General features: G+C 36.1%; 1 long non-coding RNA gene across 1 annotated transcript in view; it reads left to right on the top strand.

The window, feature by feature from the left end:
• The window catches only part of LOC123619709 (uncharacterized), a 558,614-nt gene extending 542,700 nt beyond the window's left edge, over positions 1-15,914 (top strand). The window contains exon 6 of the long non-coding RNA XR_012507661.1: positions 11,978-15,914. This is a non-coding gene — a long non-coding RNA (uncharacterized LOC123619709). The remainder of the gene's footprint in view (positions 1-11,977) is intronic.
• The last annotated feature ends 8,949 nt before the right edge of the window (positions 15,915-24,863 follow it).

Raw genomic sequence — 24,863 nt, 5'->3', positions numbered from 1 at the left:
GAGCATTTTCACGAAGTGTGGAAGTTCAGTTTAGAAACTATTGCCAAAGAAGTAGGAGGAAAACCGAAGGGGATCTGTATTCTGATACAAGAGAGGAGGGCTCAAGGTAGTGGCACAGGAAGATCCTGAACTCACCTCCTCCCAAAGACACAGCAAATCTTCAATTACATGCAGAATAATTTCTTCTTAAAGGGACCTGATAACTGGATGAACACAGTCTCCACAACAAAGAGTGAAAGGATGGTGTTGAGAGGGTAGGAGAAACAGAGAGAGGATTACACCAAGGAGAAACGCCACATTCTCACTGTGGTCATCCATGATCAGGAAGAATCTCAAAGATAGTTATTTTCTCTGAGGAGCAAGGAATTTGGGCTCCACACCAGGCACTCCAACCCTTAAATCTGCACAGGAGAAACAAAACCCCAAAATACCTGGCTTTGAAAACCAGTGGGGAATATATCTAGGAAAAGTAGAGAACTACAAGGAATGGAAAACCTATTAAAGGATTCATGTGCAGACTCACTCAACCCCAAAACCAGTTCAAAAACACCAGATAGAAAAGTGCGTGGACCATAGGTGAAGGCAACCTACTTGCTAATCTTGAAGCATCTGCTCAAGAGGCAGGAACCAGCTGGGATGCTCTCTGGGGACTGAGACTCTGGTGGGAGCCATTTTTGCAATTTCAGGCTATCTTGTCAGTACCGGCTCTGGTGGGCACCATTTTGGAAATCTCTATCTAACCTGCTAGTGCAAGCAGGCATGACCCGCTGGGAACCCCACCCATCTCAGCACCCCCACCAGGCCTCACATCCACTCCTCCCACCAGCACCTGGCAGCTGCCCAGGCCAGGCCTCAGCACCATTGGAGGGCCAGACTCACCCAATGCCAGCGCACCCAGCAGTCATCCCAGATGAGCCCTATGGTCATTCCAAGGGCCAGCCCACCAGCCAGGGCCCAGCAGCCTCCTCACGTTCCTCCTGCCTTCTGGGATTGATTTTCATTGTTGTTTACTGACAAACACCCAGGTCATTAGAAACAATCACTGTTCACAAAATGTTTTAAACAGCCTGGTAGCAGAAGTAGCTCTGCAGCCAGGACTATAAGGAGAATCTGGGTTCTGAGATTTGGATCATCTCCCTGAAAGCAGGTGGGACAATAGACATGCTTTATGCACATTGTGGCAGAGCACCCATAAGGATGCACAGCTCCAGGCGAGGCTCAGAGTGTACGTGCAAAACTTTCATATGATAGTGTGGTGGGTAAGGAAGTTGAATACCTTGATTTTTTTTTCCTGGAAAAAAAAACAAAACACACAGTTGTCCTCCTTTAAATATAAATAAATATCTAATTAGTGCTAATGATTTCTTTTCTTCTCATGATTTGCTTCAGGGACATGAAGCAAGGAATCTTTGTTTTTAGATGTTTTCACATTTTGAATGCTCAGTAAACACTAAGAAAGCAATCCAATATGTGAAAATAAAAAGCCAGAATAAATCTTCCTCCTTTCTTGAATGCTTAACCTTTAAACACTCAGTAGGGAAGAAGAATATTTCCTAATATACAGATAGAGTGTTGTTTGTTACAAAAAGAGGAAAAAATCCAATTCAAAACTGGGATTTGTGAGGCCCCTTCTTTGGCATGAACCACAAAGCAGAGTCAGTACATCAACTCTAATGCCAAAGGCTTGGATGCCTGACACTGGAGCTTATAAGCCAGTTTCCAGTTTATTGGCTTTCTCATCATAGAAGGTGGTTGAATGTTCTAATTTCAGTCATAAATATTACCAACTGAATGAAGTAGTAAGGCTTAAACTTACTTTGCCTTAAATGCCTATGTAAAAATGTCTGAAACTTGCCAAAGCAACTAAAACATGAAAAGTCATACTGGTTATTTTATATCATGCAGAACAAAAATGATCATTTGACTGAATGATCTATCATTTCAGCCTTAAACATAATTATTGAGTCTAGTAAGACCATTTCCAAGGACATCCATGTCACTCTAAGAAAAATGAAATAATGTAATGAATGCTTTTGGAGAGGCACCATCAGTGCTCTGCCCGCATCCCCTCTGATCCTTTTTGCTGTTCCCACGTACACCTGCCCAAAGTGCTCACACTCTTGACAGCCAGCACCTGCCTGTCTTTGTTTGAGAGCTTCCTTGAGGTTGCTGGATACTACTTTGCCTGCAGGCATTGAGAGTCATAGGTACCCTACTAATAATACAAAACATTTACTGAGTGTTTGCTATATGCTGGACCCTACATTAAGCACTTTATCTGAATTACTCCATTAAATTCCCAACAGTAACTCTGCATGTATAAATTAACAAATTATTGACTCAATGATTTCCTTTCCATAAAATTGTTATACTAGTATTACTATATATGTGTACTATGACATATGTACAAAGATGTTTACTGTAATAATGGTTTAAAAAAAACATGAAAAACCTAAATTTTCATCAACAAGGAACTGGTCAAATAAACATTGGCAGATCCCTAAAGTAGAGTCCAGCCAGGTGGAAGAATGAGGCAGCTGTATATATACTTTAACGGGATAGTTGCTAAGGTACATTGTTATGTAAAAGAACAAGATGCTGAATGGTCATGCATATACATGGATTTGTATGAGTGTGCATTAATTGCGTCCCTAGGGAGAATAAGAAATTGGAAGAATTTAGTGGGAAGATGTACATTTGGAGAGGGGGAATGGGGCCCTGGGGTAGGAGGTAGACTTATTTTTGCTTTATGCGCTTGTTTCACTGTGTGCTTATAATACTTTTTTTCAATTTGAAAATAAATAAATGCAAAATTAAGTGCAGAATTCAGAGAGAGAGAGGCTGATCAGCTCTCTCAAAATTTGTTCAGATATCAAATATTTCAAATATGTGTGTTTATTAATCATAGTTACACAGTCTAAAAAGTAGGGGTGTTATTATTTCCATTTTACAGAAAAGGAACTGAAACTGAGAACTAACTAAATTGCTTGAGTGCACCAAGCTAGTGCATAGCAGAGCCAGGATTTGAATCCAAGACAATTTGATTTCTAAGCCCTTATTTTTTACTCTCTATCATTTTCCTTTCAAAATCCAAAATGGACCAATGAAAATATTTAGTAACTTTACAAATATGTGCTAATTTTTAACAAAGGAGCTCAATTTTAACTTTTTAAATTATGATAAAATCTACCTCCCTCAAAGATTTAATATAAATATAAATTCAACAACAGGAAACGGTTTCTCTTTAAGTACTACAATTAATTAATTCTAATGAAAATATAACATAAATTGACCAGAAAATATGGGAAATAAATGGAATGATAGCAAAAACAAGTGTTTCTTTATATCTAGTTTTTCCAAAAGAAATCTGAAATTTATTTACCAGGTAAAGGAATAATTTCCCTGAAAACTCCAATTATTATGTTTTATTTAGAAACCTTATAAAGACAAGTCATAAAACCAAAGAGACACAGAAAGACCCAGTGATGTGCTGCAGACACTGATACTTGTCGCACAAGGGCCAATTGCTAAATTGTCAGGAACTTTGATAATTAGTCATTGAAGATAGCTATTAATTAAAAAGTAATTATATAAACCTACAAGTAAATAAATTAAACTAACAGTGATAAGCATTCAAAACTCATTACTTCCTACTTAATTTATTTACTTGTAGGTAAATAAATTAATAAAAAAGGAGAAAGTAAAAGCCAAAATATTTCCTTCTTTCAGTAGGAATTGTGGTTCTAGATTTATTATCTCTTCTTTATAAATTGTATATAAGGGCCCATAGATGGAGGTTCTATAAATGGATTTATTCTGTGTTATCCATGTTTGCAGATCTAAAAAATAGGAAATGTTTCTCTACTCATAATAAAGGCAATTTTTTCATGTTTTCTGGGACACAATGATAGACAAAGACACCAATGATTAAAGTAATTTTGAAACTTGAGAAACCACAATAACGGAAGCCAATCTAAATGGAATGATACAGTGAATCTGCAAAGGCAGAGATCTACAAGATGCTGTAATGTGTGGCTATCACATCTGCGAGGGATGTGGGGAAGATTTATGGTGGTCTATTTATTAAAGAGTTTAGATCTTAAAATATTTTTAAAAGACCAAAAAAAATAAAAGGTGACTGAAAACTTGTTAGAAAAATCAGTAAGTCATAAGTATGTAAAGTAAATTGTTTTATTGTTACATCTCAGATTTCAACATTATTTTTAGAGAAAAAACGAAGTTTGGTCAATGGAGGGACCTGGTTTCTCCCTCTGTAAAATCAGATTGCAACTTCCTGCCAATAAGTCATTTGTTTTAAGAGGGCAATGTTACATATATATTTTTTAAACCATCTTAGCCTTTCACACACACAAAAAAGGAAGTTTCCAGTTTAAGTATTTGATTGCTCCCCAAGGACAATAATATGTACTGAGGGGCATAATTAAAAGACACTGGATTAAGCTGATAGTATCTAAGTATAATTCCCCAGTCACTCAGTCATGTTTCTAGAAGTTGTTCCGCTGACTAGGGCTCACTGATCTCCTTATTAAACAGAATTCTAACTTCTTTATTTATAAGACAACCTAAAGGGAGCAGAGCTGAAGCTTCTTAATTGAAAAACACTTGTTCATGATTACTGGGCATACCAGCTTAAACACAATTAAATTTGTACTGTGTATGCAAACCCAGCCCCAACCATCTAGGAAGCTTAGGTAGCCACCCTTATTATGTGATAGCAAGAAACCCAAAAGAATTCTTTAAAAAATTGTTATGTACTTCAGCCTATTATTCTTAAAACTCTTAAATTTTTCACTGTTTAAATTACTGCATTGGATGAACCATTGTTTCCAGAGGAAAGTCTTAAGAAACAAAGTAAAGCTTTAAATGCACATTTAAATAAAGAAAAAAAAAATAGAGACTGGAGAATATGAGTTACAAATTTACCTTATGAAACTCAACAAAAAGGACAGAAAGGGTAAACACAAAGAAAACAGGTAACAAGGAAATACAAATAGAAAAGCAAAAATTAATGGAAAAAAGATTGGAAAGATACCATCACCACAGTATAAAGGCAAATGATAAACTGGAAAAATATTTGCAACTCATGTTATGATTGAGCTTATTGGCGATCAGCAACGTACAAGTTAAAACAAAAAGTAGAGTTACCATTTCACATCTTTTACATTGACAAAATTTAAAAACCTGATAATAACAAGTTTGGGTGAGGATGTGGGATAATGTGGAATTTCATATTCCACAATTTAAATGGTACAAACACAATGGAAAGCAATTTGGTGATGTAATAAAGCCAAAGATGCCCTTCTCAGCAACTCAACAATTCTACCTCTAGTCGGGTTCCATAGCATATTTCTTGCATATGTGCTCAAGGGGACAGGTACAAAAATAATCCTTCCTTGACTGATTAAAAGAATAACAGATTTGGAAATAAATGTCCATCAATTTGAGAATGGACAAAAATAAAGTATTATACTTTTGCCATGAATCCCATGTGGCAGTTAATGAATTCGCTAGAGCTATAAATATAAATATGAATCAATATAAGTAAATCTCAAAGACAATTTTAAGCAAAGAAAGATAAATATGGAATGACATTTACAATAGGATTATTACTTCCATAAAGTATAAAAACATGCAAATAAAACATTGAATGTTTAACATGATTAAATGTTAAAAGTACAAAATTATGAACAGAAAGAATGCAAGAATTCAGGACAGTGATTACTTGTGGGGAGATAAGGACAGAAATGAATTTATAAAAGAGTATACAGGACCTTCTACTAAAAATATAGCATCATTTTTTTAAGTTAACGTAGCCAAATGGTAGATTTAACTAAATCTGATAATAGCTACAGTGCATTTGTTTTCTTTTTCTCTAAACATTTTGTGTTTTAAATAGGTCATAATAAAAAAAATTAACAAGACAATAAAATGCACTTTTTAGAGGTTCTTCTAAAGTCATTTTGATCAGAAATCTCTCCTCATTACTTTGAAAAAAGAATTTTACTTGATTTTATCATGAATTTCTATATATTGTTAAATTCTTTTTTTAACATTTTTTATTGATTTATAATCATTTTACAATGTTGTGTCAAATTCCAGTGTCAAGCCCAATTTTTCAATTATACATGAACGTATATATATTCATTGTCACATTTTTTTCTCTGCGCTACCATAAGATCTTGTATATATTTCCCTGTGCTATACAGTATAATCTTGTTTATCTATTCTACAATTTTGAAATCCCAGTCTATCCCTTCCCACCCCTCGCCCCCTTGGCAACCACAAATTTATATTCCATATCTGTGAGTCTATTTCTGTTTTGTATTTATGCTTTGTTTGTTTGGGTTTTTTTAATTCTTATTTTTAAGACAAAATGTTCAATATATAACAGATCCTACTTTTGTCCTTAAAGTAACTTTAAGCAAGTTGCCTTTTCCCCTCAAATAAATATATTTATCAATTTTGTAGAGATCAGGAGGACTTGAAAATACACATACACATACATATAGCCTCACATCTGTGTAAACAAAACAGACACACACAAACACACGTATCAGTACACATACATACATACACGTACACATGCTCATATACATGTTCATTCATGTATATAAACATACTTCTGATTTCCTGTGGTGAGTGGTATTACTGTACTTGATTTTAATAAGATTAAATAACTATCATGCTTTTATTTTTTAATTGATACGTGCTCATCCGAGCTCTTCATGTCCATGCTGTTAGAATCATAACATAAGGTAGGTTTCTGGAATTACTGGATCATCTTCTCATAGTTAAAACACCATTGGCATCTTTCACAATTCTACATTTGTTTGCATAATTCGTATTTAATGTGAAATCTCTTGGATCTGAAAGAGTTTTGAAAGTCATCTGAGCTGCCACTTTTCTCATAAGTGTTTTATCTTCTATTTATTTCAATTTATTTCTTTTTAGCCATTTCTATAACCTATACTTACTACTTACTTTGAGCGTTAACATACAGTTCCATTTTAGAGTGGAAGTAAACTACCTGCAATGATTTATGACCTGAGAAATTTGCGTATGCTGCACTGGGAATCAGTTTTAATAACAATATTCATGACACTATTCTATTTATGGTTCATATAAAATATGGCAATAGTTCAGTTTCTGTATGTGAACACAATTTGAAATTTAGCGGAAAATTAAAGAATTGGGAAATGAGCTTTACTCCATTTGGAAAATGGCCATCTAATAAGATCCATTTGTTGCATTGATACTGTTTCTAGTGATTAAGTTTTAGTGTTGCCTGAAGTGTTTCTCTTGTGGCGAATGATTGAGAAAATAATTATAATGGGGTATGTCTTTGACAGAGTCTATAAACACTGAGATGGCAGCACATGATTAAATTTATGTTTAGATTGTAGAAATCGTTGCTGCTTAAGAAGAGAACAAGTGTATTGATCTTCAAGAGTGAAATAAGGCAAGATGAAAGGAATAATTAAATCTGGCGGTATTGGTGTTCCCATCAATAGAGCCACAATTATACAAATTACGTCTTTCCTTACCTTGCCCCTCCTTCCTCTCCTCTTTAGGTTTAAATTCAAGACCCTCTGAGCAAATGTGATGAAAAGAATTTTGTTTTCTTTTGCCTTGCCAAATTAGCCTGGTTTCAATAGAGAGAAGCTCTAGACTGGTCCCTGAGTAGGATTGTCTGGTAATCCCTGTTTGAAATGGAGATGTGTACAGTGCTTAAACCTATTTCAATCTTTGAGCATAGATCCTCTTTGTCCCTAAAACCCTACAGATAACCTAAGTCCTTGGGAAGGTAAACAATGAACTCGGTTAGGCCAGGAGGATACAATTTAATGGCAAGGCAGTCACCTAGGGCAGGCAGCGGGGGCAGAGGTGAGGGTGACAGCCTCTAGTATCTGGTACCAGGTATGTTTCCAGGGCAAGCTGCAGGGTCTTGGGATGTGCCTGCAGCACACGTGCCCTGGTTGCTTCTATAGTGGTGTCATTTTGGACGTTGCTTCTGGCTTGTATTGACTTGAATCTGATTTTCTTTCTTTCTGGGTGATTCTTTGAACTACTTCGTGTCCTCTAATGTAATTATTTGCCTGCTTAACTTAGCAAAGTTTCTGTAGCTTGCAACTAAGAGCCCTGACTGCTGCAGCCACCTAGACTGTGAACAACTTGTGAGGAAAGACTGTGCCTCTTATCACTGAATCCAAAGTACATAACCCTGGGCCTGGCAGGCAGGAGGTGGTCAATAAAATGCTTGTTGTGTGAATAAATCAAGAAATGATGTGAATGTGAGAAATCAGTTTGCCCTAAAAGCAGTAAGATCCAAGTAATTAAAATAATTAATATATTAAAACTAGGGTAGCATTAAGATACTAATATAATCTTAATTATAAGTATTTCAATAAATATCAATAATTTTTCTACCTATTTCTACATAATAGTAATCCCTTCCACAAATGACTGCCATTCTATCTTAGATAATTATTTCATGTTGTATTAAGAAAAGAAAACTCAGTATCTATTGGTTTGCAGTTGTGTTTTTCTTGCCTGGTTCTAAGGTGTTTGTTGTAATTACCTCCACTATGCTCTCAGCTTCCCAACATTTCCAGATGCATTGGGAATTTTTACTAATTATTCAGACTATAACCCCCATCAACTGAAGAACAGTGACTCACTCTGAATTGTATAGTGTTCTGTGCAAAACGTAGTTGGAATCTAAAATCCTTAATACTTCAGCCTTGCTTCTGATATTTTCAGACAGATAAAACAACTAAAAAACAAAGAGGGGGTAGGATTCATGATAATAACAGAAAATGAAAAAAGGAAAGAAATTATTTATAGGTTATTGAGAGTTGATACTTCCTTGCAAGAAATTCCTTGCAAGACTTTCCTGTCTTTTAAGTTTAATGATTGATAATTAAGCAAATTTAATCCAGGCTATCTAATGGCTCCAACAGCCCTTCCTTAGAATCGCCCCAAACCAGAAAAGTTTGGACAAGCTTTAAAAGGCCAGCCTTTACGAGCTCTAGACCAGAAAAGATAAAGCGAAGAAGACAAATTTAGAAAGGATTATGAATGGAGTTGGGCTACAGGATCTATGCTGACCTACTATTTTGCACTAGCCAATAGCAAATGTCCAGATGCCCCTTTACTGGCTCTTTGTTTCACAAAAAGAAGTTGTTGTTGTTGTTGTTGTTGTTTTCATCTTGACAGTAGACAAAAGGGAAGATCTTACATATTAGCAACACACTTTCTTCCAAGCTTTTTTCTTTTCCTTCTGAAAAGGTAAAGTGATGGAAGAGAGGAGATACATACATAAATACAATATATTCATTTTGAATTTGTATTCAAAGAAATCAGGGGCATTACTTCGTTCCTGCCAGCCTAGGCTGAAAGGTGCTTTAGTTAAGCAATTTCCCAGGCCTTGTTCTACATGTAAATGTCTTGGATTGCTATCCATGTATGAAAAATAGAGAAATGAAAGACCGAAAAGGCCTACTATCTCCTCCATGGCTGAAAGTCAATTTTCTACTATACTTTTCATTTTGAAGTGGTCTTTTTGAACCAGTTTCCAGTGCATTAACTTGGGAGGGTTATTACACGTGAACAGGTCCCATGCTGGCAAACTGCATTTTGGAGTCACCAAGGATCCCTTGATGCTTTACCATCAGCTGGCTAAATTAGTCTCCATTCCTATGGTTTTACACTTGGATTGATGGATGCATTGCCTCATACTCTTGAATTCTAGGAGTTGTTGTAGAGTCTGAGGAATAGCATAGTATTCATATTGGGAGTGAATGGGGGCCCAGGGCCCACCTAAGCGGATACTCATACTGCAAGGCTCTTCCCTGGACTTTGGTTGGTTCCTCAGGTGTGAAGGACTCTCAAGAAGGTGAATTGGTTTGAAATTTTTCCTAGTGATCCAAGATTATTTGGGGAAAAATGTTTTCATTCTATGTGCCAAGTAGTAAGCTAAACACCAAGAAACACTTAAAGCAGCACCAGCTCACAATCTGAGTGGCAGATAAAATAACATGCAGAGAATTTTAGAGAACAAACCAGACTGGCTGGAGCAGGGAGGAAATGCTTCATTCTACTAGAACCTGCCATGGCTCCGTCCAGATTCCCTAGACTCCCTCTTAACCCATCATTGTGTGCACCCAAACCCCAGCGTCTGTGTGCTGGGCCCCTGGAGCAGGTCTGCTGTTGGTGCAGAGAATCAGAAATGCCTAGTAGTGTGTACTTGCCAGTTTTTCCCGAGAATACTTCTTAATAAATCACTGGCTCAGGAATCCTTGTCACAGGGCTTGCTTCTGAAGAATCTGACCTAATACACCTTACTGAGGGGCCAGGACTTCCTTCTACCTGAAGGGGAGATAGCATTGGATTTGAAAGTAAAGAGGGAGAAGCACTCTATCCTAAGAAGGCAGAATGAACAACATGAGAAAAGGATCAGGCTGGAGGTGGGAACTGGCATGATGTATTGGAGTGCAATGAAGAGAATATTATGGCTGGATGAAAAAGTTCTATAAGGAAAAAGGAGAAATGTTCCTTCTCCTCGATTCATCTTTCACTCCCTGCAAGAGTTAAGCCTTTTAAAAACAAAATTTGCCTTTATTAAATTCATGATTCAGTTTGGTTTTTTTCCTCCCAAAAAACTTGGGAGATAAAATCATTAGTACTCATCTCAGGTTTAAAGATGTGCAAAATTAATTATATTTGGAGACTGAGAGGAGAGAATTTCTCCCTGGCCCTTACTGCAATATGGACAAGAGATTGCTCTACAACCAAGGGACATAAGCAAATTAAAACCCTCTAGATTTTTGTCATGCACATACCTGAGCGTGAATGCTGAAAAGATAATCAATGTTAATTAAAAAAATTAAAACCCACAATTATTGTTTGATCCTTAGGGTGGCCTCCATAATCTGGCCCCATGCTGCATTTCAAGCCTTCTTTTCTGCTATTTTTCTCCATGCATGTAATTGGTGGTTCCGTCACTGAGCTCCTTGCCATTATTTAAACAGACTCTACTGTATCACAGTCTCGTGCTTTGCCTTGCTGCTCCTTGAGATGCCCTTCTACCCTCTCCCTGCCTGATAAACTTCTATTCATATTTCAATACCCAGCTGAAATTTCACATTCTCTGTGACCTTATCCTACCTTTTTAGGCAGTTTATAATTTTTGTGTCTCTGTTGATCATACTTGGAATATACCTTCAATATAGCACTTAGAATATTACCTTTAAATACAAACAACAAGTGTACAGGATCCTGGAGAAAGGTGTGATTTTCGTCTTTGTTTCCCTCCCTGTTGAAGTGTCTGGCACACTCCTAGCTCTTCATAAATGAATGTGGACTTTGAAATGAATCAAATAAATTTGGATTAATAAGGTGGAATCAAAGTATAAAACCTCTTGGATGGTAAGATAACTTGAATTGTAGCCTAAATATGGGGTGAAACATTTCAAAATCTTTGATTAAGAAATTATTTGATCAATTTTTTTGATTTAATGAAAAAAAATGTGTTAAGTGTTTGGTGAGATAATAAAATCATTACAGTTTGCTCCCTGCCTCCAACCTCTAGCTCCTGCAGTGTGTTTTCGGCAGCCAGGGAGAGAGGATGCCCAAACTGGTCATCACAACTGTGACTAGTTCAAGCATTTCTTATTTCATATATTCACCAACAGATTTGAAAATATAAGTGGTTTCCTAAAAGCATAATGGTTAAGAACAAGGAGTTTATTTCTGAGCAATTTAGATTGAAATACTGGCATTGCCAATTACAACGGTGTAACTTTTGGCAAGTTATTTTTCATTAGTGAAGTAAAGATAAAGGCACTGACCTCATATTGTTGCAAAGAGTAGCACTCTGCCTCAAATATTAGGTGTTATAAATATCCATGTTATTGAGGTTATCTCCAACAATTATTTCTCCTTTTTTTTTTTTCAGGAAGGACTTCCCCAGGATGCCCTCATTGAGAACGTGTTAGCGTCGTTATTCCAGAGTTGGTTGAGGAAATGGGAATTCCAGATTGAGGGAACAGCCGGGGGAGGCATAAAAGCACGTGGTGTGCTCAGACAGTGAGTATCATGACTCAGTTTTCTGCTTTTACCCTTGAACCTCTTCTCATAGACTGAAGCAGTGGCTGACCTAGGTCTGAACTCCTCAAACCTCAACATCTCCTTGAAATACTATGGGCTTTCTGGGCCTGGCTTAGCTGTTAGAATAGCCTCGAATCACTGACTGGTTTTTAACTCCCCCTGGACTCTTTCTTTCTTGATGCCACTTCTCTTTTCAAAAATCTCCAGTGGCTCCCTGATGCCCACTTGTTGAATCAGTAGAACAACTAGTATCATTAATTACTCTCCAGTGACTGATTCAAATAAGAAAGGAATGGGAGTAGAAGTGGGTTTGGCCCATCACAGGCACCTTGAGGTATCAGTATGTTGCTCACATAAATAACCATCTTCTAGAAGTACTTGGTTAAACAGGAAGAAGAAGAAGAAAGGAGTATAAAAGGGAGAAGGAAGAAAAGGAGGAAAGAGAAGAAAAGGAAGGAGGGAAGGGGGATGGAAAGGAGAAAAGAGGGACAGAGAGAGAATGGATGAGAGGAAGAAGCTCACCTAAGGGTAATACATAACTGCTTTTCTCCAGATTGCTTCCTTCCTTTCAAAATCTGGATTTCTCTTTCTGTGTAAGGCCAATTTTTAATGAAAAACAAGTTTGTTCTAAGTCAAAATAAAAAGTAAAACTCATGAAACTAAAAAGAAAAAAAAAACCACATGATTTGCCTTGAATTTTATGTTTTTCTGGAAGATATTAAACCAAGATAGCTCTGTCTACTCCAATTTTCCAATTTAGACAAGGGATGTAGAAAAATATTCCTGTGGCTTTCTCTCATAAAAGTCAGAACATCCTGTATATTTGAACCCTACACGGCTCAGATGTGGTGCTCAACATTTTTTTCTATTCTTTTAAGATTTTTTTCTACCATCATTGGTTATGTGTTGATTAGGATGTCAAAGAGAATACTGAGAGTGAGAAATGGTAGTCTGCATTTAAGGTGCTTTACTGACACAAGATACAGAAAGTAAACAACTTTAAAACCAGCAAGCAAGCTTTCTCAAGTAATCTTTGCTTTTAAGAGTGAATGCAGAGGCATAATTGAGAGAGTGAAATTAATGATCAAAGTATCCTTCAACCAAACATAATTTTATTTAACAGAGGAAGAAATAACAAGTTATAGCTGCTGCTGATTTTAATGTTGAGCTTGATTCTTTAAGTCACCCTGTAGAAAATCCACTGGGAAGTAGACCCTAATATGAAAGAGTTGAGTTAAGGTCTTTTAATTAAATTTAAAGATTTTCTTACCCATGGGAAAGGACATAATTAGCTATTTTCTAACGCATTTGACCTGAAGATGCTTGAATCAGCAGATATTGAATGTATTAAAAGAAGTAGCAAATTCTAATTATGAGACTTAGTTGTTGGAGTAGGGGAAAAAATAAGTTATTCATCATTTATTGAAGAGAGCTCAGACAAATGTAGAAGAGGGGAGAGGAACAGACAATTACCAGCCATCTCAGGCCCAAGACTGTGCATCTTCACATGTTGGCCCTTAGGAGGAGAACTGGGAGGCTCAGGACCGGAGTCTGTTTTGTTACTCCCACACAAGATCTCCATCTGAATGCCAAATAAATTACCACTGAAAATGGAGTGAAGTACTCACAGCAGTAGAATGTACCAGCTGGACTGATGCCTGCATCACAGATTGACTCTGATATATTGGGCTTTGGTATGTTTCTGTGATGCTTCTGAGGGCACGTATATCCAAATCTAAAGGCTAACAAGCTGTGCTCAGATGGAGTTCTACTGAGTAAGTATCTGGGTCATATGGTGCTTATACAAATTTGAGAAAGGCATGTTCTCCTTTTAAAGGAAAACAAATCTCATGAAATCCAAGTCCCAAATTATTTTATTATTATGTTACTTAAATATTAATACATGTGAAATTTATGAACTGAAATAAATATTCTTATGCTTGCTAATTCCTATATAATTAAAAAACAAAATTCTTCGTAAAATTAATATGAATAATGAACCGATAAAATTCAAATTAACAAAATTTAATGTGCTGGATGATACTGTTTTACTGAAAATGAATCTCCACTCAAAACCCAGATATGGTATTACTGCTATGACACAGATTCTGTTGCGTTTGTTACGCCCAAACTACTGTGTGCCTCGTGGTGATTCAGTTCTCTCCCACTCTTCTTTATTTGAAGTAATGCAACACTGACCTTCCTATTACATGCCATGAAGGCGTTTGGCTTTCATTTGCATTACTATATTGTTCAAATATTAAGTCAAGCTTTTGTTTCTCTTATTAGTTCTGGGTAATTAATATAGTAATATTGATCTGAATAAAACTAAAACAAACCTAAACTTAGATGCTGAAGATACTGTGTCGTGTGTTTTATTATTTTGCTCTCTAAGCAGATATGGAAAATAATATTTTACTCCTCATTTATTTATGCATTCATCCATTCAACAAATAGTGTTTGCTATGTATTAACTACTGCCAAGGATGATGATGCTGAGTGATGAGAATGAGGATGAGAATGAGGGTGATGGTGATGGTGATTAACACAGCACAATCCCTGTTCAAGAAAATTAAAAAAAACAAAACTAAAATTAAATATTCAGCAATGAATGATACATCTGAAGAACTACACTTTTAGGCTATGTGAAAGTCGTCAGAGAAGTGCACATGTAGGGGCCAAGAAAGTTTAAGCGGCAGCACACATGGATTGGAATGGGAAATAGGGATCAAGTTTTAAAATAATTAAAATGACAACAAGGATGATGATGATGATAATGATGTTTTATGCAGACTGCTGAGTGTCTATCAGGCGCCAGTCACTGGTTAGTTGTTATTTAATCTTCACAACAACCTAGTGACGTGGTTATTATTTTCCTTATTTTACAGATAAAGCGGTAGATACCCAAATACACAGCTAGTAGTGGTAGGGTTAGGATTTTAACCCAGGGAGAATATCCAAAATATGAATGCTTAACTATATTTCTACACAGAAGAGTTGATATTTCAATTAGACTTTTTTTTTATAATTAATAAATATGAATTGAGCACATATAATATGTTGGGTGGCCTTGGATGTCAATTTAAGTAGTTCTCATAATAATATATGATATAATGTTTAATGAATTATATCACAGATACATGTATACAAAAAAACTAACAACCCAATCCAAGAATGGGCAGAAGACCTAAACAAGCAATTCTCCAAGGAAGAAATACAAATGATCAATAGGCACATGAAAAAATGCTCAGTATCACTAATTATCAGAGAAATGCAAATCAAAACTACGATGAGGTATCACCTCACAACAGTCAGAATGGCTATCATTCAAAAGTCCACAAATGACAAATGCTGGAGAGGCTATGGAAAAATGGGAACCCTCCTGCACTGCTGGTGGGAATGCAGTTTGGTGCAGCCATTGTGGAAAGCAGTATGGAGATTCCTCAAAAGACTAGGAATAGACTTACCATATGACCCAGGAATCCCACTCCTGGGCATATATCCAGAAGGAACCCTACTTCAAAATGACACCTGCACCCCAATGTTCATAGCAGCACTATTTACAATAGCCAAGACATGGAAACAGCCTAAATGTCCATCAGCAGATGACTGGATAAAGAAGATGTGGTATATTTATACAATGGAATACTATTCAGCCATACAAAATGACAACATAACACCATTTACAGCAACATGGATGTTCCTGCAGAATCATTCTAAGTGAAGTAAGCCAGAAAAAGAAAGAAAAATACCATATGAGATCGCTCATATGTGGAATATAAAAAATAAAATAAAAAAAAGAACATAAATACAAAACAGAAACAGACTCATAGACATAGAATATAAACTTGTGGTTGCCAAGGGGGTGGGGGGTGGGAAGGTACAGACTGGAATTTCAAAATTTGTAGATACTGACAGGCATATGCAGAACAGATAAGATTATACTGTATAGCACAGGAAAATATATACAAGATTTTGTGGTAGCTCACAGCAAAAAAAAAATATGACAGTGAATATATGTATGTTCATGTAAAAAATTGTGCTCTACACTGGAATTTGACACAACATTGTAAAATGACTATAACTCAATAAAAAAAGTTTAAAAAAGATATGTGTATATATTATGAAACATCATTCATCATCATATATATGATTATACATTTAATAATAATGTAATGGTTAACTGTATGTGTCAACTTGGCTAGGCCACAAGGTGCTCAGATATTTGGTCAGACATTATTCTGAATGTTTCTATGAGTTGAATAACAAACTAGAATCTTGAAAGGCATCTAGTTTGCCAATAAGGATATTTGCTAAGTTCCGGTGCTGAGTGAGAGTCTGGTTAGCTGGGCCAAATTTTCTAAAAGGGAAAGTGAAATCTGCTACAATTGCTTAGTACCTTGCTTTCCTGAAAAATTCACTGTAAAGTCCATCTTTAAAGCCAGTTTGCCGTATTGGAAGGCTCACTGGGCAGGAAGCTAAAAAGCTTGGCTGACAATCTCTGAAGGACTGACCTGGATGCTTAACACTCCTCAGGACTGAGAAGAAATATATGTGAAAGCCTCTTAATACACATCCCTTGAAGGACATACCTAGAGGTGAGGGTGAACAAGAGTTACCCTAAGACTTTCTAAGCCTGCAACCTAGCATTGACCTAGCTCAATTTCTTGTTGAATTCAGATGATCTGCCCCTCATCCCATCTGCTTAACACAGGAGAGGGGAAACCTTCAGTGGTATAATATAGCATCCCTGGGATTCCCCAAGGCTCTCTAGAACACAACGTCGAGCATATAGTTTTTAAAAATTAGAAATGCGAAGAGACAAGAAAATATCATATGAAAAAGAAGAGAAACAACATCAACAACAATATAAACAGACTCACACATGGTCTTGATACTGGTGCTAACACAAAGGACTCTAAAATAGCTATGATTCATATATTCAAAAACGAGACAAGGTACACAAAATAGATGAAAAGGTTGAGAGTTTCAACATAAAACTGGCACTTGTAAAATAATCAAATGGATATTCTAGAACTTAAAAATTAAAAATTATATGTATGACAGTAAGAACCACATGAGATGGGTTTGTCAGAGATTTGAGACAGCAGGATTAGTAAAATGGAAAGCATTGGACAAGTGAAATAGACACCTGGGAACACATGGAACAAATGGGAACATCCCAAAGGCACTTTTGGTTAGTGTTCCAGAAGGGCAGAAATCAGAGAATGAGGCAAGAACAATATTCGAAGAGACAGTGATTGAATAGTTTCCAAAACTGATAAAAGACATCAACCCAAAGAATCTCAATGAGGAAAAACTCAATTCAAAGGAAACCACATCTAGGCACATTAAAGTACCACTGCAGAATATCAAGGACAAAAAGGAAATCCTAAAAAGTGACAGGAATAATATATGTATATATATGTATAGCCTTTAAAGTAGTAACTGTGGCAGCTGAATTCTCAGCAAAACTTAACACAAGCCAGGAACAACAGAGTAATACTTCTAATTGCTGAAAGAAAACTGCCAACTTAAAAAAATTCTATATGGAATAATGAAAATTTCTTTCAAAAATGAAGATAAAATACAGCCATTTTCAGATGAAAGTCTGAGAGAATTTTTTTTGCTAGAAGATCCACACTGAAAGAAAATCTAAAGGTAGTTCTTCAGGCAAATGGAAATTCATCCCACTTGAAATCTTTAGAAGGCTGAAGAGAAAAAATATTATTGGGTCATTTTAAAGGAATACTGACTATAAAAAAAACTATACTGTTTTATGCGGTTAAAATACACGTAGAACTAAAATGCTAAACAAAAATTACTCAAAAGGCAAGAGGGAATAAGTAGAGCTTAAAAGGGCTGAAGTTCAAACAGTATCATGTTTGAAATAAAAGTAACAATGTATATTATATTAGACTTAGGTTAAAGTCAAGAATGAATTATGACATCTTGGCATCTCGGGTATCTAACAAGATGACATAAAATTAGTTTGTCAACGGAAATGAAAATTCAGTTGTACCCCAAAACAATATGATTTTAAAAGATGAGAAAGTATTGGTACATATGATTGGAAAGTATCACCAAAACATAAGGTGTAATGAGATTTTAAAATGTATTTAGCACTCTGGGAACAAAACCACATGTCATCTTTTTAACATGAAAATCACCTTTTAATACTCAACTTCCAAATGCATAGTCAAGGATTCATAAAAAAGAAAACAGAGTACTGCTAATAGTCAGGATTCCAAATGCATAATGAAAATAATAAAAATGATGAAATTGCAGAAAAGGGAATGTGCCACGCTAGAATTATCAAGGAAATCTTTAAGAAATGGGTCAATCTAAAGCAGATCCTGAAATATGGCTGGAAAACACATCTAATAATTTGATAAAACTACACAATGAAAAAGAAAAAGAAATGCACCTTCCTGCAGTCTTTGGCTAGAAATGGAAAATGAAATATGATACTAATTAATAATAAGGATCTGAATTTGGACACTTGACTATGTCACTCACAACAATATTAGTTCTTAAGAATGGGGACCTGGGACAGGATGAATGACACAGAACTGGAGATACCCTGTTTGGAAAACAGACCTTCTTAAAGTTTTCTCTCACTTTATACTTTTCCCCAAGTAGAGGATGCAAGTTGGGAAATCTGAGAGCAAGAAGATAAGAGGACTGAGCACCAGCTGACCTAGTGAAATGATTAAAAGAGTAAAACAATAACGTGCAGGAGCCCTGACGTGTCAGCACTGTCTCCCCAAAATGACTTTTTGTTGTAATAACATTTTGAGGGTTAATTATCTTAACCAACTTCAGAGGTAAAACTAGAATTATTTTAAGCAGTGATTATGAATGTTGACAATTAATAAGGAAGTATACAATTTTACTTAGGTATCTTTATTTTTTCTGGCCTTGGACTTAAATACTATCATTATTCATTATAGATTGGTTCACAGTTATAATTTGTTGTTTTAAAATACAATTTTTTGCTGTATTTATAAAAATTATAAATGAGAGGAAACATGAATTCTAACATCAATCTCAGTTTACCATGGCTGTAACTGTTTCCACTCTTTTGCCCATGAAGTTATTATACAATGTCACTATGCACGTGGTGATAATTTATCTATATTGCAGACATAGTTCATGGGAAGAGAGAAAAAAATAGTTATATTTACTTATTTGGAAAACCTCAACTCTGAGGAAATACCAGTTGTCCTTAATAATGCAACACAAATGCTATGGCTGGATGTCCAGCATGTAAGTAAACAGGTGATTATCCAAGGCCCTCATGGCTCGTAGGACTGTAGGAAATAAATCTAGAGGCGAGACATACGTTGCTGAATTGGATCCTCCAGGGAACACGTAACAGCTCTAGCTTAATTATGCAGTGAGACTTGGAGCGGCAGCTGTGGAGTAACTAGCACTTCCATTTTCAACACTTGGCTGTCTTAAACCCAACTTTTTCTGATCCCAAATGTCTGAAAGTCTCTATGAAAGTGTGTAACATATTTTAAACACAGTAACTTAACAAATACTTGATAATTTTAACTAAATTATAAACTTCAGATATACTTTGTAACTCCATGGAAACAGTTTTGCTCCTGAAACAAATCCTTCATGGCTCTGAATCCCAAATTATGTCTGGTTTTGTTTTAGATCTCATCTCAATTTTTAAAAAACACTTTCATCATGTTTGAAGTAAAATAATTAATGAAATTTACACAAACAATATTCTCTGAGGCATTGCTAACCAATCACCAAGGACGGCATGCAAAATGTTCCTTAGAAGTGGTATGACAGCACATCATTCTAAATTTGGTTACTCCCAGAGAGCCTAAAGGAACATATCAAAAGATACGGCTGGATGATTATGTAGCCTCAAGTAACTGAATAATTAAGCCACGATTTAACCCAATAATATCACTGTCCTGGTTTACTAGATTGTGCTGTGTTCCTACCTACATGGAAGATCGAAGGTGCATGAGGCAAATCGGAAGCAGTTTTCTCTGAAGCACATTGTCCCAGACCCAGAAGCCAAATTCTTCCAAAATTCAGTACTTATTTTAGTAAAGTGAATTCAATATGCTGACATCCTCCATTTTAAAAATCACGTAATAGAAACATTAATAAGCACATGTGATAAATTACAAGATATCAAAGTTAATGCCAAGGCCAAATTATCATAATAAATTGTGAGTATTTCTAATATCTATACTCTCACTTGTGTTTTGCTAGCCTTCTGCATTATTGAATGGTTGTTATGTGACTACTCTGTTAACCCTAAATGTCCTGAAAATTCTTAAATAATTGGCACTTAGAATTCAATCGGGGTGGATCCCAGGGTATCAGACCAACACAGTATTACTGGAGAAATGGGGCTTAAATGTCAGGAGAACCAGCAATGAAACTTAGGTCGTGTTGAACTCATAAGCAGCTTCCGCATGTGTTTTGTCTGTTGCTCCTGCCCAAGCGTACGATTGTCCCTGAAGTCCGCATGGGAGGGGTGAGAAGACTCACTTGCCAAAGGTACAGCGATGTGCTGAAGAGGAGTCCGGCATCTGCAGGGACCAGCTCCGTCAGTTCTCCCCACTTTTCAGCTGATCCCATCCTCGCTCCTTGTCCTTGTGGCTTCATGTGCCTAATTCTTAGATGAGAGTAGCAAAAGGTATAACTGCATGACAGAAACGAATCTACTAGTGTTTGAATAACATCCACAGCCTCTGCTTCCTTCTTGACTCCAGTTAGGAAAGACCCTGGCATTGCCTAATTGGCATTTCTGATTTTCTGATTTTAATCACAGAGGTCAAAGATTATTAAGAATATTAAGAATGTGAAAGATAAAAGAAAGAGAGGCTTAGGAGAGGCTGAGCAGTTTGAAAGATGTAGAGGGGGGGAAGGAATAGGGTGTGGAGACACCTGCACTGGCGATGAAGGATTGAATGTTCTTTCATGTTCTACAAGAAAAGCAGCAAAAAGTGATATTGGAACTGTATTAAATTACTTCTTGGTCGCTTGACTGTGCTTCTTGTTGAATGTGACACCTCCAGTTTGGAGAGACTGGAATTTTCAGGTGTAGTCCACAGCATCGGTAGGACAATAGGCAATAAAGGTAGGAATGAATCCTGAACATACCACTGACCGACAGCCACAGGATTGGGTGGAGCCTTTGAGGACAAATGAAGAGAAATAATTTGGCTGCAGAATAGAACAAATATAACCAAGAGAAATTCAAGATGATGACCAGCATCCAGAAGTTAGTTTTACCTTTAGAGTGGAACAATAATTACGCAGTATCATTTATTATAAGGTATGCATTTTTCACATTTACATATTTCTGAATTCATGATGTGCCTTAAAGTTAACACACAGTTTAATGTGTCTCATTTCTTATTTTCCCTGAAAAGCTAGTATTAAAGCAATGGTGAATCATAATCTACTGTAAGCTCCATGAATATAAGAGAACCGTATCTATAGTTTATCATTATTTTTTATGTTTATTTTTATTCATTTATTTATTTTCCATGGGGAGGTAATTAGTTTACTTACTTATTTTATTTTTTTGATGGAGGTACTGGGGATTGAATCCAGCACCTCATGCATGCTAGGCATGCACTCTGCCACTGAGCATACAACTTCCCCCCCTTTATTTTATCATTATTATAATTTTTAGTGCTTCTTCATCCAGCACAATCTATGGTACACTATTGTGCACAAAGTTGTAACATAATAAGTGCTCAATAAATATTAAGTGATCAATACTATCTTAGAGTTGATGAAAGTGATCATATTAAAAAACAGCTATTTTTTTCTAGAATTTTTCAGTCTTAATATGTGCCGGTTGGGGTAGATTGTTACAAATATTACTGCATTTAATCCTCCCAATATCCCTACATTATAGATAGCATTATGCTCATTTCACAGGTGAGGAAACTGAGTCTCAGGGAAACTTGGTGAAAATTCTGAACTAGGAAAAAGATGGAGCTGCTTTCAAACTCATGCCGAGGTGACTCAGAAGCGCAAGATTTTAGTATAACACTATCTTGTTTCAAAAGAAAAATTCAGTAGATGAACTGAGTGAAAATTTGAAGGAGGGAAAAAACAAAAGCAAAATCAGAGAACAGGGTCTGAGTGAAGAGATTATGACTGGAGTCAAAGAGCAACAAGAAAAGACAGATCATGCAAGGGACTGTGCCCGCCCTGAGCTAAATACCAAACCAGTCCCCTGACTATTAAGAAAATCTATATTTTCATCACTGTTCTTTTATCCATATGACACTCTAGATTCTTCAGGAAGAACGAATAATAACATTAACTCAAGTTTCAGATCTGCGTAACCCACCAACTTGAACTTATTACATAATATAATGTAACACATTAATTTTCCAAATAGTGAAATATTGATTCAGTGACCAAAAGAAGTTCCCACAAGCACTTAATATACTCCAAAAGAGTAACTTGTTAAACTGGAGGAAAGTAGAACTTCTTTCTAAATCAGTGTGACTCACAGACATAAAAATTTTGCACTTATGTTGCATGAGCTAAAAGTGTCATGCTGCAGTTCACAGATGCCGTCTTCATAAACTAAGGGAATTGATGCCAGTCAATTCCTGCTGATGTATAATAAGCACAGAATAACAGAGAAGACAATGGCCCATATTTGGTACCCCCCAAACCAGTCATAAAAGACTGAACAGAATGGAGTGGGGCTCAGTGTTGGGAGGTTTGCTTTCCATGGACAGATGGTTTCCTCATCATTATTTGTGGTACCAACTGAAACTTGTATGACTGCGAGGCAGATATCACTTTCTGTCTGCATGCTATTCTGTACTGCAATTCCATTCATTTCATGGGACCTCTTCTGGTAAGCTATGAGCCTTCTTTCTCCTGGCTGCAATGCATCCTAGGGTTGATAACAAATTGTAGCTGTCTCCTAGTCTATTATATCTTCTCAATGGCCAAAGCAAATCCATACTCATATAAATGTGCCTTTTCCTTAGTGGAAGCTGAATTCAGCTACACACAGTTAATCATACCATAGTCTTGCCTATATAGTCAGAAACTGATATTAAGTCTCTCAGCCTGCTTCAAACTCAATAACCCCAATGAGTTCAATGTTTCCTAGTCAACCCACTAATTGTTTTTGTTTTGTTTTGTTTTTTCTCTCTCATTTCCACTGGACCCTATCCAAACTATTTCTTAGACCAGTAATGGTAATTAAAATGAATCTCACCACAATAGCAATTAAGGCTAGAACCATATGAACTGTACGGGGAGAATCACTTCATATTTCCAATGCCTGCCTTTGGGAGCTCAATCTGAAGCGGTGAGCATGTTATTGACTTGTTACCTTGTAATCTAGGCTTTCTTCAACTGTAGAATTGACTGAAAGAGTCACACTAGCTAATATCCAAGTTCTACTTACTTTCCCCAAAACGATGTCCTGGGTTTTTTTCCTTATTTTTTCCTGAGTGAATTATATGGAACATATAAATGGAAATATCAAACTCAATAATTTACTCAATTTCTAAGGAAATCTGTATTTTTATTTCTGTAGGATTGTAGTCTAAGTTGTATTAGCCACATTAAAGTATGCATATATACTTTATATAGTCCTTATTTTTATGTACACGTATATATGTAAAATATTATAATCTATTTAAAAAACTTCAAAAATAGCCGATCATCCCTGTAGTATCATAGAATCTTAGAGGTGGAAGAGCATTATGTCAGATTCTATTACTTCAGAGGCACCAGCCTAGTTACCTTGGTTTTCCAAAAAGTGTGAAGGAAAGAATAAAATGGAGTCTGTAATGCCAACAGAGCACTAAAATGGAGCCTTTGGGGAAGCTGGGCCTATGCACGTCTCCACCTGAGTGGAACAGGAACTTTGAACTGGGCCACAACATCTTGAAAGAATGCCTACACATCGAACTCTCTCATATTAACATCCTTAACAACCAATCATGTGTAGACAAGAATGGTTTCAGTCTGTCAACATAAATCATAATTCTTGCAAAACAATTTATGTAAACTTTCTCCTTTTTCCTTTTAAAACTCTTTGTTTTTCAGCTCTTCCTGAAGTACATTTGAGTTTCTATTCAAATCTATGTCTCCTGAATTGCAGTTCTTAAGACCCCAGATGTTTTTTTTGTTTGTTTGCTTGTTTGTTTGTTTTTTGCCTTACAGCACTGGTCTTATTTCTAGGCCAATAAAAAGAAGATGGTAATTAATCTTTGAATCTTTAAATTTATAATCCAGCCCACCTCTAAGAATTCTAATGAGACTGATATAGATACTATAATAAGGAAGTAATAAAAAATGCAATCAAAGATTATTCAAAAGATACATCAAATATATTCATCACAGAACTGATGACAGAGGAAGTAATTACAAATTCCCTAACCAAAATTGCCAACGCTAAGAGTATGATTAAATGCTTATACTGGAGTTGGCCATTTTTAAACTTGATTAATAGGGGGAATCCTACATATTTAATTTTTGTGTAGCTTTTATAACATGTTTGCTTCCAGAACACAGGTGCCATGGAGACCACACTAAATCTAAGCCAAAATGGGGAAGAAAAGTCTCATGTTAACATCAACATCATTGGACACAGAGATTCTGGCAAGTCCATCCCTGCTGGACATGTGATCTACAGATGTGTCGGGATTGACAAAAGAACCACTGAAAAATTTGAGAAGGAAGTTCTCTGAGGTGGGAGA

Source organism: Camelus bactrianus, chromosome 6 (assembly GCF_048773025.1).
Source record: "Camelus bactrianus isolate YW-2024 breed Bactrian camel chromosome 6, ASM4877302v1, whole genome shotgun sequence".
NCBI lineage: Eukaryota > Metazoa > Chordata > Mammalia > Artiodactyla > Camelidae > Camelus > Camelus bactrianus.
This window is presented reverse-complemented; position numbering and strand designations above follow the sequence as displayed.